Consider the following 10,886-nt stretch of genomic DNA (forward strand, 5'->3'; position numbering starts at 1 on the left):
AAAACTAAAACTACAGTCCCCTAGTGACCAAGTGTAAAAAGTTTGGGGACCCTGGTGTTATTACTGTGAGAATGACAGCAGGTTGAATTTCCGCCAAATCAATAGGTAAAATCTGATTGGCTGTTCACAGCTCTGCTGACTGTTGTTGGCCCCTCCCACTTTGGGGTCATTCAACAAATGTTGTTCATTCGGGGTGACCCCATTATTATGTTATTCAAGTTTGGGGGGTGTAGCTTCAAATCTGCAAGTGCGGCAGCAGTTTGAAAATCTTCCCTGTCAAAGTCAATGGGAAAATTGGGGGGTTCGGAGCGGCGCCACAAAAAGACGGCGGGCGGGATCGCTTAGAAAAGCACAAGCAACCTGCTCTGCTATAGGGCGAAGAAGTGTGGCGAGTTTAGGTGTTGTACCCCTAAAACTGTAGGAGGAATAGCGTTTAGAAAATGGGGGGCGCTAAGAAGAAGCGGAAAAATAAGCCAAAGTGGAAGAACAGTGCGTTGGGGTTTTCAACCCAACACAATAATAGACACTTCAAACATTCATCATATTTTTTCAGAAGTGGACTCTATAATATAAAATAACGAAATCAACAACAAATGTGATAAAAACATAACAAAAATGGGAAGCTCTCAACACAAGTCATATGAAAGGGTTTAAACACAAGAATTTTAGGGTCAGACTTCTCCCTCTTTCTGCTTAGTTTTATCTATGTATTTATCTATATGGCACCACCAATGTACACAGTGCTTAACCAGTCCTAAACACAAACAGGGGTATATTTATTATGAGTTATACAGTAAAAATAAGTAAATGTATGCCTAAGTGCTTAGGTGTCCCAGACACAGTTGGATAAGGTCCTTGCCCCAAAGACTTTATTGATTTGTAATTTTGAATAATGATACCCCGCTGCCTTTCCTTAAGCCAGGTATGCTGATACCTTTGTTATATATATTTTATGCAGTTGTCCTTCATCTTTTGACATTATTCATTGAAAAAGGTATGTTGAATGAAAAAAAACAAACAGAATTTTGTATTTGTAACATTAAAGCTAATAAATTACATTATATAAAAACAAACAAGAAAATGTAACATGATAGTGAAAGTATGTTAAATTTCAGACTTTAAAATACATGGAATATTACAATTGTACAATTTCCTTTATTCAAATTTTCCAAACAGTTGTGAGTTCACAGAAGAGGTCACATGGTAATGAAGAATTAAGATAAAGCATGTCTGCTATTATGTGTACAGGGGTGACCTACTAAGTGTTGTCGCAAAGCTGACCTTGTGAAGTCCTCCATTATGGGAGGGTTATCCACTTCGGTGTGATTTTATTAACATTCTGTTCTTGAAAATAGTTTTAACCCATCTTTTTATGATGGCCTCGGGTTAAATTTTTCACTGGTGAGTTGACAGCTTTATACTTGCATTAGAATGTCGAAGACATATATGATATTATTAGTAATACCATTATGTTGTAAATCCCATAACTTACAACAAATGCTATTTCGCAATATTAAATAGCAATAGTCTTCAAAGGAAAATACAATGGGCTCATTTATAAACACTGGGTAAAGTTGTACCTGGGTTGTAAACCATAGCAACCAATCAGTCATTAGCTTTTTTCAGCCATCTGCAAGTTACACAATGAAAAGAAGAATCCGATTGGCTGAAAAGGTTACTGCCCAGGTGCAAATTTGCTCACTGTTTATAAATGACCCCAGTGTTACAAGTAAAGCATTATTGAATACAAGTACAGGTATATGACCCATTATCCAGAATGCTTGGGACCAAGGGTATTCCAGATCAGGGGTCTTTCCGTAATTTGGATCGCCATACCTTAAAGGAGAAGGAAAGGCTAGTAAATCTCAAGCTGCAGGCATACCTTTAGTTGTCTCAATACTGCCCTTAAGTCTCCCTCAAATTGCAATCGTTCAGATGATCAGAAGCCAAACAGGAAAAAAAAACCGCTGAACTGGGTAAAGAGGATTCCCATAATGCATCGCTCCTGCAACGACCCTACGACCAGGACTGTAGGCGTTGCATGCGCACATGTCCCTATTCAGCACAAGCAGGCGTGCTCCGGTTGCTGTGGCGATGCACTCTCGAAATTGATGCATGCAGAGGACGCAGCCGGACAGGCGAGGGCTGTGGAGGAGCGGGGGAGACGGGGAGACACATTTTTCAGTTGGTCCTAGAGTCTGTGCAGGTGCGGGGAGCAGAGCGAAGCCAGGGGAGGGAGCGGGCGAGATGGGGAGACTACACATTTTTTCAGTTGGTCTTAGAGTCTGTGCAGGAGCGACGAGCAGGGGGGGGACAAAGACGCAGCCAGCAGGTGTGGGGAGCGGAGCGGGGTGGGGTTGGGTTTGGACTGGTGGGTGTGAGCTGGACAAAGACGCAGCCGGCAGGTGCAGTAGAGACAGTGAGGGAAAGGGAATAGGCATCCTTTTTTAAAGATGGCGGCGCCGTTCACTGAAACAAGTATGTAGTTTGTATCTCTATAAATCTTTCATTAGGCAAGCCAGAAATATAGTGTTTTTACATAGCAATAGTAGTACTATTTAATAGTGTGCTTAACAGATTTTGACTTTTCTTGTCCTTTAAGTCTACTAAAAAATCAGCAAAACATTAATTAAAACCAATAGGCTTGTTTTGCATCCAATAAGGATTACTTAGGTACAAGGTACTGTTTTATTACTACAGGGAAAAAGGAAATCATTTTTAAAATTCTGAATTATTTGATTAAAATGGAGTCTATGGGAGACGGGCGTTTGGTAATTCGGAACTTTCTTGATAATGGGTTTCCGGTTAACTGATCCCATACCTGTACTGAAATTTTACCAAGCAGAAATTTCAGAATATTGCATGAATAAACCTAAAATTAAAACATATGCACCGAGAAGAGGCGTGGGGTAAAGGTTTAGTTGTTAAAAGATACAATAACTTTTATTAGTGTAAAACTACTGTTGCTACCATGCCAGCAACAGCAGTGCATTCTTATGGGAACAAGTCTCAGGGGTATATTTACCATGCTGTGTAAAAAGTGGAGTGAAACTTTACCGATGATGTTGCTCATAGCAGCCAATCATGTACCTTGCTTTGTTTTTTTTAACTGCTTTACTCCACTTTTTACACAGCATGATAAATATACCCCTTAGACTTCTCTGATTTCTGTGAAGAAAAATTGACATCATGAATAACTATGCCAGCATCTTCTACAGGACAAGATATCTTTAGGATCTCTTTTTTATTTAAAAAAATCTTTATTTTCTGCAATTTAATTGCTCAGTCAGGCTAAAGCACCCTAAGCAGCTGGATTTAGCAGCTGGGCAAAGGGGTGCAATCTGAACTGTGTAGTGGCCAGATCTTGGACTTACAAAATGCTTTATTTCCACCAGATTTTCTTTTTTTTAATATAAAAGTGCTCTCTGGGCTGGGGTTCACACAGACCAAGTTATTTTATTTATACTTTTGGAGATGATTATTTGAACTGCCATACAATGCAGACTCTACTGCAACCACAATAAATGACCGTAATAGAGGTTATGTGAATTCAACTTTTCCAGCAGGCTCTTTTATTTATGCTCCATATTGTTTCCTGGCAACTGCTAGCACTGAAAGCATTAAATGAAATACATACAAAAACATTTGTTTCCTAAAATGGGGTCACAGAAAGTGAAATTTCTTGTATTAAGAATGTTTCAGAGAAACCCATATACGTCATCATCCAATCTGTGAGCAGCAGTGTTGGATTGTAGACAGGCACCCTACACTTTTTAAACTTTGTTGCACAGCCTCTAAATTCATATTTAGTTTTTTAAAGAAGTAAAGCTTTGCATTTGCAGTTACTGGTGCTATGCTTTGTTATATATCAGATATCCCGTCATCCCATTAGCTCTGTGTTTGGTGAGCCAGCTTCCTCCAGTGCATCCCCAGGAACCAAAGATTATTCATTGAAGATTCTATCACATGAGATAATGAGATATTCTGCACTGTACCAGAGCATCTCTCACTCATGGATCTACCAAATCTTTCATTTATAGTCCTAATAGTCTCAAGACACCCTGTAATTTATATATGTTTTACATTACTGCTGAAAGGAAGGCTGAAGTGATGATAATATTTGTTAAAATTATTCAGATTATTTTACAAGGGGTGTTATATCAAGTATTATACAGTGGTGTGAGGTTTTGTTAAATGAAGCTTTTAAAAACTACTCTGTGGGCACTTTTTTTAAATTTCACCTCCATTATTAACCAAAGGGCTTGAATTAGCTATAGTTGCCTTGAATAATCCACAAGCTTAACAGGTCATGGGATAAGGATACTTATAAAAATGCAACAAGGTTGGACTTAATGTAGGCGAACTGCAATGAAACCATAATGGATCTTATACAGCTCTGCTGGATGCATCTTAAATAGGTGTTAATGCCTCTTAACATTTACTATTTCCATTAAAATGTGGATAGCTTTTGGAATTATACATTGCATGACAGGCAATTTGCTTAAAAAAAAGCAATTGGGGTGAAGGGACCCTCTCCTCAGCCGTATACAAAGCAGAGGGAATCCTGAAAAAAAAAATTCATTGTCCTATTGGCTGCAGCTCACCCATTCAGTTTTACAGCACATACAGTTACTGATCAGATTCCAATTACAGACTGGTTTGAAACTTATATGGGCTCATTAGTGTAGTGCATGGACTTCATTCATTGTATTTTGCATTAATAAACTAGGGATTATTTTCTATTCCTCGGGGGCACAAATGCTAGAGTGTCAAGGGGCACAAGAGCACACTCTTTAGTGCTCACTTAAAAAGTACTTTCACCACGGGAAATACTGCTCTGTGTGCAGAGGATAGGATAAAAAATTCAGAGCTCCATGTAGAGAGCAGCTTCAAAACGTGCAGCAGAGACTTGTCATTATTGCTTACCATACAGTAATTGTGTAACAAATGTATATATATTTGAATATGTTGGGATGGTTTACTAACATAGCTGTTACATTACATAACTGTAGTTAGCAAGAGCAACTAATCAGCAACTAGTTTTGCTAAGTAATCTACAAGTTAGCATATTACAGGAGAAATAAAGGTAAACAAAGAAGAAGGCTAAACATGCTGCCCAAACTGTTTTGCGATTCTGTATCAGATTAAGGCAGCCACAGCCCATTAACAACAAAGATTTGTTTCCCCAAAGATGCCCCAGTAGCTCCCCATCTTCTTTTCTGCTGCTTCCCTGCCCTTGCTCTGTGCTGCTGTCACTTACTGAGCTTAGGGACTGACTCACAATTACTGCACATATAGAATATACATTTTGCAATATAGGGCTGATTATAATTAAATTTCTGTTACATGACAGTTCAGAAAGCAATGCAATTTGCATTGGAATTTTAAAATCATCCATGTAACATCAGCTTATATGATATGCGAACCTTTGTTTCTCTTAGATGATTTCCACCTATCCCTAAGCCTAGCTTCTCAACAGCTGCCCAGAGCACACTGAGCATGTAAGTGTCACTGACACTTCTAGAAAAATAAAAAAAAAAGAGTCAAAAAGATGGTGACTCCTTCTGCACAACGTTGAAGACCTGAATCATTACTGTTATAGAGATTCTGAAACTTTAGGCTTGTCCAGTAAGTTCAGTATATAAAATATGGACTTTCTACCCATATTATTTTTTAGGTCTGATTGCACTACATTACATGCATTTTATGTGTTGCATATATATATATATATATATATATATATATATATACATTGAAACATCAACAATTTAATGGTTTGGTGCACAGTCATATGGAACAAGATCACATATCATCATAGGAGTGCTGCTAGTTCCTTCACTTTTAGGGGCTGATTTACTTACCCACGAACGGGTCGAATGGAGTCCGATTGCGTTTTTTTCGTAATGATCGGTACTTTGCGATTTTTTCGTATGTTTTGCGATTTTTTCGGATTCTTTACGAATTTTTCGGATCCAATACGATTTTTGCGTAAAAACGCGAGTTTTCCTATCCATTACGAAAGTTGCGTAAAAAGTTGCGCATTTTGCGTAGCGTTAAAACTTACGCGAAAAGTTGCGCATTTTTCGTAGCGTTAAGTTTTAACGCTACGAAAAATGCGCAACTTTTCGCGTAAGTTTTAACGCTACGCAAAATGCGCAACTTTTTACGCAACTTTCGTAATGGATACGAAAAACTCGCGTTTTTACGCAAAAATCGTATTGGATCCGAAAAATTCGTACAGAATCCGAAAAAATCGCAAAACATACGAAAAAGTCGCAAAATATTCGTTTTCAAGTCGGAACTTTTCCAATTCGGGTCGGATTCGTGGGTTAGTAAATCAGCCCCTTAATGTCACTTTTATTTGACCTTTGTATATGACCTTGAATCAGATAAAGTACAGATGCTATATGCAGTATATATATATATATAACTATACTGTAAAACATTATACAATATCAATGTAATATTACTGAATGCATTTCTATTTTTAACATAACAAAAACACAGCATGCAGAGCGCAAGTAAATAAGTTCAAGATTACCTCCATGTCAGGATAAAAAAAAAAAAGAACACTGAAAAGACACTTTTAATTTAATGGACAAGGCAAATTGATAGAGACGCCAAGTAAATTACAAGTTAAAAGACAAGAGGAGCCCAAGGGAGATTATACCAGTGGAACTGCCGATGACCAGTGATCAGACAACCTTGAATTGGAAATGTCTGCTACCCTATTATCATAACAATAGTACCACAATTTCATATAAAGCTTTTTATTAAATGAAAAATTTTGTACAAAACATACGTGTATATATGAAATCAGGGTAAAATGGCATGCTACTATATCCATATGATCTATATGCTGTTTAAAGGAACACTTATTCAAAACTATAGTGCTTATTTCTAAAACTGAGAATTTACCAGAATTTAGGTTTGATATTATTTACCAAACTTTAACAAGGTTTAACAGATTTAACTAGATTATTTGGGTTAATATAATATAAAGCCATAAAAACTGTATAAATAATAACAGAAATTTTAATTTTGCAATGTTATATTCTGCATAGCACTTTTTACCACAAAAATAATGACTTTTTAAGATACAAGATGTATATTTTGCCACTGGTGGATGTTACTAAATAAAGTTATATTCAATCCTTGCATAGAAAAGGTTTTCGCAAAGGAAAAACAAGTTCCCCCTCCCTTTTTTTTTACTTAATCTCAATCGTTTGGCCTAATGTAAAAAGGTACATAAATACTATCTAAACCGCCATGCAGAGGGATTACAGAAGGAATCCATCACTTGAACATGGAGCAAAATGAGGGAGGGGTTAAATTATTATTTTGGCCTAAAGGGGCGGGGCTTTAGGTAGTCAAAGACAGACTGTCATTGGTACCTCTCAATCTGAGGATTCACTTATGTCAGTGGGAAAAAAAATCAGCAATTTATTTTTGGCAGCCCAGATAGATTAAAAAAAAGTATGATAGGATGTGCTTGAATCCCCATACAGGATATTTTTTGTTACCTCAGTATTGATGTACTGGTTGCATTATCTGATCCCAATCAGCTACTTTTCTGAGTGTGCCCATGTCTTGTCTGTTGTTCAATTATATTGCGTTCTTAAAGGGTATCTGAATACAAAAGGGCAGATTTGTGAATGCTGGAGGGCCCAGAATCAGAGTTCTTGAACTTATTTGCACACTCTTATATACCTAGAATTTCACACATGATGTCAATCCATGCGTCCCTTCTTAAAGTGACACAAACTATATTATTGTATATATCACATATCCATCACAGATAACAAGCTTAAATACATACCATGTGTGACTTACACCATAGGTTCTTGAGTTATATAAAAATAAAAGTATTATTAAACATGCCTGGGAAAGTGTATAGTAGATTGCTTCTAGATGAGGTATAAACTTCTATTGCAGAGGGATGATTGCATTTCAGTATAACTGGCAATAAAGCATTCCCTCTTGATTTGGGTTGGAAAAATGATTTCAACATCAGGATACACTTTGGCATTTGTGATTTGGCAAATGCTGCCAATTTAACCGTTGTCCGAGCTTAGAGCAGCTGAGTAAACCATTAGATGAGGAGAATATTGTTATTCTTTACCGTACTGTAGTCAATTTAGTTTAATTCACGATAAGAGATATTGCAAAGGGGAATCCATGTCGAACACGATGCTGTGATATTTCAAGCATCAGCTGGGCTAAAAAAACATACTGGAATGTCCAAACATAATGAGAAACTGTGAGAAAGATAACAGGGATTTGCAAAGACTTATTATGAGCATTCCTTCTGTGTGGCTACTTATCACCCGGGGTTTCTGCACCTGAGGAAATGACTCTTAATTGCTGGAGACTCCAGGATAATTCTGAGCAACTGGGAAACTAACTCCCATGATGCAAATCTTTCTCACCATTAACAGCCACCGATAAAGGCCTCTACCTACATCCAGTAAATCAGCTCTACAGAGCAAACAATCATTTTTTTCCTCTGGATGATGAGGTATCCAATTGTGGTGTCTAAGACTGGTAATTAATCCCATATTTTTCTCTGGTTGATACCACAATGCTCATTTCAAGACAGAGTTTGAGTGAGGAGGGCCTATCTATATCTGTAAATGAATGATATCATTATTTGGGGATATGAAAGTTTAAGCTCTGTAAAACATACAATCCCACTGAGATCGCAGCAGAGGAACTTGTTCGTGCAGGTGTTTAATGTGATAAGGTGCGTTGCCATTTATCTGTGTACTTGCAGACAAATATTAACATAGCCATGAATTAAGCTTTTAATCCCTTTATTATAAATTGAATATCTTTATTTTAACAAACATCAACAATGCGCATTATTGTATTTCAAACTATTCATTATGATTCCCCACAGTGTACCATTACATGATACACCATAATACATGTGTTAATATAATGGCAGACATCTGCTTCACTTTTCCATAGTATATTTTTCTTTTTTTAATACTGCTTGCATGAGAAATGGGAAGCAAAAGAGATGGGTTGTAAGCTATTTTTCTTCCTTTGATCAAGTATATTATACTACTTGTGGAAAAGGCTAGAACCCAAAATGCATTTAGCCAGGTAAGTAAGAAATCTGCTCTTATTTGTACTTCTGTAGTCATTATTACTCTGGATAATTGCTGTACGCCCAGAGATTAACAAATGACCTATAATACACAGTTTGAGGACTTTACTAATTTGAACCATTACAAAAAATGGTGCCAACAGGGTATGAATATTGCATCACATTAGCAAAATAGGGCAGATGTTAAAGCAGTAGCATCCATTTTATTGCCTATTTCTTTAAAAAAGGTAAAAAAAAAAAATAATTATTTATCAACTGGTGTTTTTATCCAAGGATGAGATCTGGGGCATTTCAAGGGCCAACCTTAAATTTTACAGTTCAAATGGGAAAAGGTCTGTTGCCAAGGAGTAGCCATGACACCACATAATACTTGTGTTTAATGTACCTAGTTCAACACAGTTTCTCCACCAAGGTTGGTGGCATTAGGGCTGCGTGTATTTTATCTGTCCAGTACCATCTGCATATAAGTGTGAAAGCTGTCTCCATGTGGTTTAGTCACTTACACTATTGTGTAGATATGTCAATGGTAATTTGTAAGTCCTGTTCTTTTCTTGGTTCTTTACAACAGTAGAACTTATTATAACAAAGTTACAAATAACCACCCCTTTAGAGGAATGGAAGCAGTGTAGGTGGTTTTTCCCAGTGAGGGCAGTGAGGTTGTGGAATGCCCTTCCTAGTGATGTCGTAATGGCAGATTCTGTTAATGCCTTTAAGAGGGGCCTGGATGAGTTGAACAATCATAATATCCAAGGCTATTGTGATACTAATATCTACAGTTAGTATTAGTGGTTGTATATATAGTTTATGTATGTGAGTGTATAGATAGGTCAGTATAGGTTTGTGTGTGCTCCATGCCTCCATGCAGGTTTATTGGAGTAATCAGTGAAAAATACTGATTCTCTTCTCACTGATTACTACAATAAACCTGCATGGAGGCAGTTTTTTGCACCTATTGAATCGTGAGTGACTTAATTTTTTGTATCTTGCACTTATTATGTCTATAGCTGTAAGCCACGGCTTTTAGGAATACGCACTCCAAGTTAACTTTACAACAGACTCTATTTTGGATAGAAAAACTAATTTTTTATTTTTGCATTACTAGTTATATCGTTGGTAAGCATAAGCTGTAAATCATTTTCTATCAGTGAGATAAGGGGTTACCTAAAGAGAAATAACTTCCAAAGTGGATAGTATTTATTATGTGAAGAACCTTTAGTTGACCACTAACATCCACATGTAATAAAAGATACAAGGGCTCATTTATATCTGCAAGTGCAATGAGCAAAGTGCAATATTGAGCGCAATTGCCACTTTTTTTCCCCAATAATGCAGCATTTTTCCCCGAATTCCAGGGTCGCTGCGGTCACAAAGGGATGTTGCTCCTGATGTGGCAGTAATTAATGCAATTGCACACTCAATTGCACTCACACTTCATTGTAAATAAGTCACAATTGCACTAAAAGTTTCCCAAGTCTGGTTGACGTAATTTTGGGTTATCGTGCAAGAATGATGGGTGCACCAGATTCTTTAGACACAAATGTAGGGGTGCTGCTTCCATGAGGCAAGTAAGAAACTTGCATCATTCCCCGGTGCCCCTGAAGTTACCAGGGCAGCAAAAAGCATTCGTGCTCTCTGCACTAAGAATGCAGTATCCCCTCTGCCCCCTCCAATGGAAGTGTGGAGCAATGACATCCCCTTGAACTCTAAAGCACTAACGATGCAGCATCCCCTCTGCCCCCTCCAATGGAAGAGTGGAGGGGTGACATCCCCTTGG

This window comes from Xenopus tropicalis, chromosome 2 (genome assembly GCF_000004195.4).
Source record: "Xenopus tropicalis strain Nigerian chromosome 2, UCB_Xtro_10.0, whole genome shotgun sequence".
NCBI lineage: Eukaryota > Metazoa > Chordata > Amphibia > Anura > Pipidae > Xenopus > Xenopus tropicalis.